Here is an 8,443-nt window from a genome sequence, read left to right as displayed (position 1 = left end):
CCAAATGCTTGGTGAAATCCATGTCTTCTTGAGACAATCCGTTGATTGCCTTCTTTACTTCGAACAGACGGCTCAGATTGGAGGTGTTTACATACACCTTCTTCAGCGTGCTCCATAGCTCCTTGGCTGTCTCACAATAGCTATAAGCATCCAATATAGCTGGCTCCAAAGAGGCATGAAGAACTGACATCACCATCATGTCTTCTTGCTGCCACTTCTCAGCTTCACTTTCCGAGAAACTCTCCTTGTCTCCTCCTTGGGTAATCAGCTTTGGAGCCTCACCAGATGAGATATGCTTCCATAAACCCTTGATTCCCACAGCAGTATTCACCATCCTAGACCATACTAGGTAGTTACTTCCCTTGAAAGTCACAGCAACCTTCATCTTCATACCGCTTTCCATCTTCAACAGCTTCACTTCAACAGCTTGTAAAAGACTTGATCTTGGGACTTAGACTCGCAACACCCGCTTCACCCACCTTGTATCTTGTCTTGAATCTTCAAAGAACCTCCAAAGAACCAGATAAGATATCCCAAACATAGTTGAAACCCTCGTGATGTCAAATCTCCCAAGAACACTCCAAACCCACTCACTTGATCTCTTAAAGCTTCAAGCTTGAATCTTTAAGAAAAACCACAAAGAACTCAGATTGAAATCAACCTGGCTCTGATACCATATGACTTTTGAGTAATGTAATAGATAATCTGTGTTTAGATGTGAATCCGAAAGAGATTAGAGTGGATTAAGAGAGAATAAGAGATTAAGAGACTAATGGAGAATCATAGTGAAATGTATAGAGAGATTAAGTGATTAGAACTGTCTAACTTTTATTTATGATGAGCTCACAATATATATAGGTCCATACACTTAGGGTTTTCGAAATCATAAACGTTAAGCAAGCATGTAGAGTCAAAGGAGGAGCTGATGCTTTAGTTTGAACCGGCCAATGATAGTCATCACACGTTTGGAGCATCTTCTTGATCCAAACCTAGATTCTCTTCCTTTCCAGCTCTTGCCAGCCTGTCCTAGCTGTCAAGCCGCACCTCCCTTATCCTTTCCAACGTTCGGATAAGGTCTTGGTCGAGTGTAACTTCAAGCCGGTACATGTAAGTTACTTGGAGAGTTACTCGGCCGCTTTTACCTTGTACGGCCAATGGTACGGCCTCTCCGTCCGTACCATCCCTATCAACCCATTCCTCCTCTTAACTCCTTTGCCCTCTTTATGTCCTTAACTCCTTTGTATCTTTACCTTTCTTCTCATGTGTCTCAACTCATCTCAACAGGTCTTATGACAGATATCCCGGTGATGATCCAAGGCATGAATCTTCCTGCAGATCTGATCGTTTTCCACCTAAAGAATCACTAGGTGATCTTAGTTATGGATTGGTTGGGAAAGTATTGGGCCTCTCTCGATTGCCACAAAGGTTGTGTACGATTCCAAAGTGGGGTTCACCCGATCAAGTTCCAAGGTCCGAGACCGGCTCTGGGGAAATTAGTAGTTTCAGCAATCTGTGTGGAACGGATGTTAGACAAAGGTTGTGAAGCCATTCTGGCCACAATAACCACTATGGAGCACGATAAGTCTGTTGATCTGTATGGTATTCCATTGGTATCTAAGTTCAAAGATTTGTTCTGGACGGTACAAGGTGTCTCCCCTGAACCCCTTCACGATAGAACTAGAACCAGGGACAGCACCGCTGTCCAAGAGTCCGAAATGGCCGAGCTAAAGAAGCAATTGCAAGAAATGCTGGACAAAGGGTTCATGAGTCCAAGTAGTTCCCCTTGGGGTGCACCAGTCCTCTTTGTGAAAAATAAGGATGGTATCTTTCGGTTATGCATCGACTATCGAGGTTTGAACATGGTGACTGTGAAGAACAAGTACCCGTTACCTCGGATAGACGAATTGCTGGATTAGCTCAAAGGAGCTAAGTGGTTTTCCAAGATCGATATGGCTTGGGTTATCATCAGATTTCTATAGAGCCTAATGACGTGAGGAAAACAACATTTAGGACTAGGTACGGCCACTACAAGTTTGTGGTTATGCCTTTCGGTCTTACAAATGCACCTGCTACATTCATGAAAATGATGAACATCGGGTTCCAAGACGTCTTGGACAAATCAGTTATCATTTTCATAGATGATATTTTGGTTTACTCCAAGGATGATGAATCTCATAAGGAACATCCGTGAGCTGTGTTGGAATGGTTACGGGAACATAAGTTTATGCTAAATTCAGCAAGTGCAGTTTTTGGCAGAATAGCATAGGGTTTCTCGGCCACATCGTGTTCAACAAGGGCGTCTCAGTTGATCCAGAGAATATCAGGGGCATAAAAGATTGGCCTCGACCACACAGTGCCACAGAAGTTAGAAGCTTCCTCGGGCTGGCAGATTACTATTGAAAGTTTGTGAAAGGATTCGCAAGCTTGGCTCAGCCTATGACACGATTGACTGGGAAGGACGTCAAGTGCACATTGTCTGAGGAATGCGAGAGGTCTTTCTCTGCAGTCAAGGACATGCTGGCTAGCACTCGATCCTAGTTCTACCAGAAGCCGACCAACCATACGTGGTCTACACGGATGGGTCCATCACTAGGCTCGGTTGTGTGCTGACTCAACATGGGAAGGTCATCGGTTTTGCGTCAAGGCAGCTGATGAAGCACGAGGAAAACTACCCTACATGTTAGGGGATTTTTGTGTAGGATCTTTGTGAGTACCACGAAATGTTGGATGAGGCTAGTTTTTTCTATTAATTTGCAAGTAATAAGATTGAAAGAGACATTTTATTGGATCAAAGAGCTAGAACTACAATAGATTGGTGTTTGAACCCTAGTTCTTGTTGGGGTTAAAAACGGTTACAACGGAATTACCACCCGAAAATCCTCGGAGATCGTATTTCCGAAAGAGATAGTAAAAAGAAGGATATGACTTTCGTAAAATATAACCAATACGAAGTTTTTACGAAGAAGTATCCTTGAAGATTCGAACCAAACAAACCAAGCTCGGTCGCTGCGTAATTACCGCGCATACACGCCGTCCGGTCGCTACGTAGCAACAAGGCCCGAGCCAAGCTCGGTCGTTATGTAGCGACCGAGCGTCCGTCTCGCTCGGTCGCTACGTAGCGACCGAGCTCGAGCCCAAGCTCGTTCGCTACGTAGCGACCGAGCGATCGTCCCGCTCGGTCGCTACGTAGCGACCGAGCTCGAGCCCAAGCTCGTTCGCTACGTAGCGACCGAGCGATCATCCCGCTCGGTCGCTACGTAGCGACCGAGCGCTCGTCCCGTTCGGTCGCTACGTAGCGACCGAGCTCGAGCCAAAGCTCGGTCGCTATGTAGCGACCGAGCGATCGTCCCGCTCGGTCGCTACGGAGCGACCGAGCTCGGCCAAGCTCGGTCTCTACGTAGCGACCGAGCGCTCGTCCCGCTCGGTCGCTACGTAGCGACCGGGCTCGAGCCGAAGTTCGGTCGCTGTGTAGCGATTGAACTCTTCCGAACATCGACACACATCAATCCATGCATTCTCGTCAAATCTTCGAAAGCTATCTCCCGAAGACAATAGCAAGCTCAGTCCATGTTTTCCGCTATTCCAACTCATCGATCAAACTTCGCGGATAAGAAACCGCGGAAAATTCGTAGTAAACGTGTCGAGTCGGAAGACGGCCCAAAGGGACCTAAAACACGACTCGAGGCCCATCCTACGATTTCCTAACCAAAAGCCCGTAAACCGCAGCACTGTTTACGCTTGGCCCACAAGGAAGGATAAATGTCAAGTTTCCGCGGATAAATACGGAAGTTTTGAAGATAATTGTGAAGATTGGGAAAAATGGAATATCTCCATTTTTATGCTATGACGGCTTAAGGGCAGAAGAGTAAAAGCGTAAACCGACCTTGGAGCTAGTATATAAGGAGTCCTAGGCGAGGAGCATGGAGGAGAGAACTTTTTCAGAGCAAACTTATCACTTAGAGCAATTTAGGCAATTTTCCGTTTTTGTTATTTCGAGCTGCGACTCAATTAGGTTTAGCCGTCTTAGGGTTGCTAGAACTAGGAATCTCGCTGACAGCTCTCGAGCCCATGCTTATACCTTGTTGTAAACGCTCATACGCAAATTCGGAATAAGATCTTCTTGGCTCTCTTTTTCGATTTCTTATTCTTTATCGTTGTTATTCTCGTGTTCTGATTGCTTGACGTGTGGTAATTAGCAGATATCCGGGTCCTCTGAAAATTAGGGTTTTCCTAGTTTCCTTATTTAAACGGAAATCGACAGTGCAAATTTTGGTTCCCACAGTTCTAGCCGCGTAGCTCTAATCTCTAAGTCTCGAAGTGTCGATCTTTTGTTCTAGGGTTTGGGCTCCCCTTATATAGTCGTCTCTGAGTCGGTCTTGGTAAACCAATAAGGTTAAACTCTTCCATATTCGGAAGTATGGAAGGGTTCCCTTATCAGAAGTTTTCCATTTCTTGGAGGAAGGGGGTGGTCACTAGGACTGGACCCGAAGTGCTTCCTAGGGTGACCCGGGGCGTCTCCTAGCGGGAACCTAGAGGCCGGTGGCCTGCCTGGAGTCTGGAGGAATTCAATACTTGAGTATTTTTTTCCCAACAGTTTACCCCTTATTGCTCGATTTCGTCATCGAACTCTGGGAATAACCTGTGCACTCAAGTCAACCGGAATTGCTCATTCTCAGCATGCTTCCCCTGGGCAGGACATCACTCTGGTAATCCTCTTATCCTGGGTTCCTCTCAGGCTGGAGCCGTACTCTGAACCCGGGGGAGGACCGGTTCCTTTGTCGTAGGTCGAGACCTGGTATTGTCTTCTCGAATTGCTGATTTCTTGTTTGAAGATGATGAAGCTCGAAGTTTTTAGCGGTACCTCGGAGATGATGGAGCCTGGAGCTCTGATGAGTTCCGAAAGGGAGGCTTGAGCATTTGAGCATGATACGTAGAGGCTGGTTCGAGTTTTGTTGAAGGTTCCGAACACTCTGAAGGATACCTGAGTCAATTAAATTTTTAAGGGGTGCATATCCTTTTTTATCTTTCTGCGAAATTTCCTTTTTTAGGGAGGATTTCCCTTTCTCATGCGAGCTCCAAATTTCCTTTTTTAATGCTGGTCGTTTATGCCAAGGATTTTCTGGGATATTTGGAAACATCCTTGTTTCTTTTTTCGGCTCTATAAGGAGGGGTAATCCAAACGTATATAAGGGCTCACGATATCTCCTAATTGTTGGGGTCAAAATCGGTCACGACGGAATCAATGTCTGAAAGTCCGTAAAAATCGGCATGAACGTTTTTACGAAAAGTAATCTTCGTAAAGAAATCTTTACGAAGAGTCTCGCGGTAAAGTCGTGTTGAAATCTCGATTGAATCAAATACCGGCTGACCCAAGGCAATGGACACGTATGTAAAACCAGCCACGGACGAGCTCGAGTATGGCAATCGGACAACGGACAAGCCAAGCACGATCGCTACGCAGCGACCGAGCCCTTCCGAAACGTCGATACGACACCAGTCCATGCATTCTCGTCTATCCTTCGATGCTATCTCCCGAAGACCGTAGCAAACTCAGTTCATTTTTTCCGCCATTCTAAGTCATCGATCAAACTTGCGGTAAAAACCGCGGAAAGTTCGTTCTTTATCGAAAGAAGTCGTAATAAACGTTTCGAGTCGGAGGACGGCCCAAAGGGACCTAAGACACGACTCGAGGCCCATCTTACGATTTTGTAACCAAAAGCCCGTAAACCACGGATAAACAAAAGAAATTTGCACTGACGGTTTACGCTTGGCGCGCAAGGAAGGATAAATGTCAAGCTTCCGCGGATAAACACGAAATTATGAAGATAATTACGAAGATCGGAAAAAATGGAATATCTCCATTTTATGCTATGACGGCTTAAGGGCAGAAGAGTAAAAGCGTAAACCGACCTTGGAGCGATTATATAAGGAGTCCTAGGCGAGAGGCAAGGGGGAGAACTTTTTTCACAGCAAACTTAGTACTTAAAGCAATAAGGCAACTTTCTGTTTTTGTTATTTTGAGATGCGACTCAATTAGGTTTAGCCGTCTTAAGGTTCCTAGAACTAGGAATCTTGCCAACAGCTCTCGAGCCAAGGCTTATACATTGTTGTAAACGCTCATACGCAAATTCGGAATAAGACTTCTCTTTGCTCTCATTTTACGATTTTTATACTTTGTCGTTGTTATCTCGTGTTATGATTGCTTAGCGTGTGGTATTAGCAGATATACGGGACCTTTGGGAAACTAGGGTTCTCCTACTTTCCTTATTTAAACAAAAATTGACAGTGCAAATTTCGGTTCCCACAGTTTGGCGCTAGAAGGAGGGGGGGGGGGTAAGGATCAATCTAACTCTCAGCCACAAAACGCTTGATCAAAACAATGTCTGGAAATACGAAAGACAAAATCGCAGTTTGCAATAAGGCTGGTAAGACAACTCCAGCCGCCACTGTGCCTATGGCCAACGCCTACGCAAACGCCACAGTTCTTGAGAAAATCGAAAACCTTGCTGGGGCTTTTCGCCACAGGAAGTGCAATGAAACGAGCTCGCGATTTCTCTTTCTGAAAATGAAGGGAAACGATAAATCTTATCAAAGTCCGTAAGTTGGGCTCATTACCTAACAAAAGAAATCTCAATGCGTAAGGGCTTTACCAAAACACGTTTTCCGAAAACATTTCCGAAGGGTAAAACTCGTTCTCCCAAAAACCGCTGAAAACCCCCTAGTTTAATCGTGGAAAAAGGAAACACAACAAATCGATTACACAGCTCGGTCACTACGTAGCGACCGATCACGCACACAGCTCGGTCGCTACGTAGCAACCGAGCACGCACACTGTTCGGTCGCTACGTAGCGACCGAGCACGCACAATGCTCGGGCGCTATGTAGCGACTTAGCACGCACACTGCTCGGTCGCTATGTAGCGACCGAGTACGCACACTGCTCGGTCGCTACGTAGCGACCGAGCATGCACACTGCTCGGTCGCTAGCGACCGAGTAAGCACACTGCTCGGTCGCTACGTAGCGACCGAGCACGCACACTGATCGGTTGCTACGTAGCGACTGAGCACGCACATTGCTCAGTCGCTACGTAGCGACCGAGCACGCACACGGCTCGATCGCTACGTAGCGGCCAGCTCAAGCCAACTCTCCACTTGCTACGTAGCGACCTGTAAGGCCTCAGAAAGGTTCTCCTTTGGGTTCTCTTTTGAATCCTCATCGAAACGCTTTTCGTTTCGTCTCAATCGGGGTTTCCGTTGAGATTTTACGACGAAAACAAGTAGTACTCTTCTTGGCTCGCTTCCACTCGCTACGTAGCGACCTGTTAGACCTTCTCTCACTACGTAGCGACCGGTAAGGCCTCAGAAAGGTCCTCCTTTGGGTTCTCTTTTGAATCCTCATCAAAACACTTTTTGTTTCGTCACAATCAGAGTTTCCATTGAGATTTTACGACGAAAACCTTGCTGCGACTTTTCGCCACAGGAAGTGCAATGAAACGAGCTCGCGATTGCTCTTTCTGAAAATGAAGGGAAACGATAAATCTTATCAAACCCCGTAAGTTTGGCTCATTACCGAACAAAAGAAATCTCAATGCGTAAGGATTTTACCAAAACACGTTTTCCCAAAACTTTTCGGAAAGGTAAAACTCGTTCTCCCAAAAACCGCTGAAAACCCCCTAGGTTAATCGCGGAAAAAGAAAACGCAACAAATCGATTACACAGCTCGGTCGCTACGTAGCGACCGAGCACGCAAACAGCTCAGTCGCTAAATAGCGACCGAGCACGCACACAGCTCAAACGCTACGTAGCGACAGAGCTTGCACACAGCTCGGTCGCTACGTAGCGACCGAGCACGCACACTGCTCGGTCGCAACGTAGCGACCGACACGCACACTGCTCGGTCGCTACGTAGCGACCGAGTAAGCACACTGCTCGGTCGCTACGTAGTGACCGAGTAAGCACACTGCTCGGTCGCTACGTAGTGACCGAGCTCAAGCCAACTCTCCACTCGCTATGTAGCAACCTGTAAGGCCTCAGAAAGGTCCTCCTTTGGGTTCTCTTTTGAATCCTCATCGAAAAGCTTTTTGTTTCGTCTCAATCAGAGTTTCCGTTGAGATTTTACGACGAAAACAAGTAGGACTCTTCTTGGCTCCCTTCCACTCGCTACGTAGCGACCTGTTAGACCTTCTCTCACTACGTAGCGACCGGTAAGGCCTTAGAAAGGTCCTCCTTTGGGTTCTATTTTGAATCCTCATCGAAACGCTTTTCTTTTCGTCTCAATCGGAGTTTACGTTGAGATTTTGCGACGAAAACAAGTAGGACTCTTCTTGGCTCGCTTCCACTCGGTACATAGCGACCTGCTAGACCTTCACTCGCTATGTAGCGACCGGTAAGGCCTCAGAAAGGTCCTCTTGTGGGTTCTCTTTTGAATCCTCATCGAAACGCTT

This window comes from Brassica napus, chromosome A2 (genome assembly GCF_020379485.1).
Source record: "Brassica napus cultivar Da-Ae chromosome A2, Da-Ae, whole genome shotgun sequence".
In the NCBI taxonomy this organism is placed as follows: domain Eukaryota; kingdom Viridiplantae; phylum Streptophyta; class Magnoliopsida; order Brassicales; family Brassicaceae; genus Brassica; species Brassica napus.
This window is presented reverse-complemented; position numbering follows the sequence as displayed.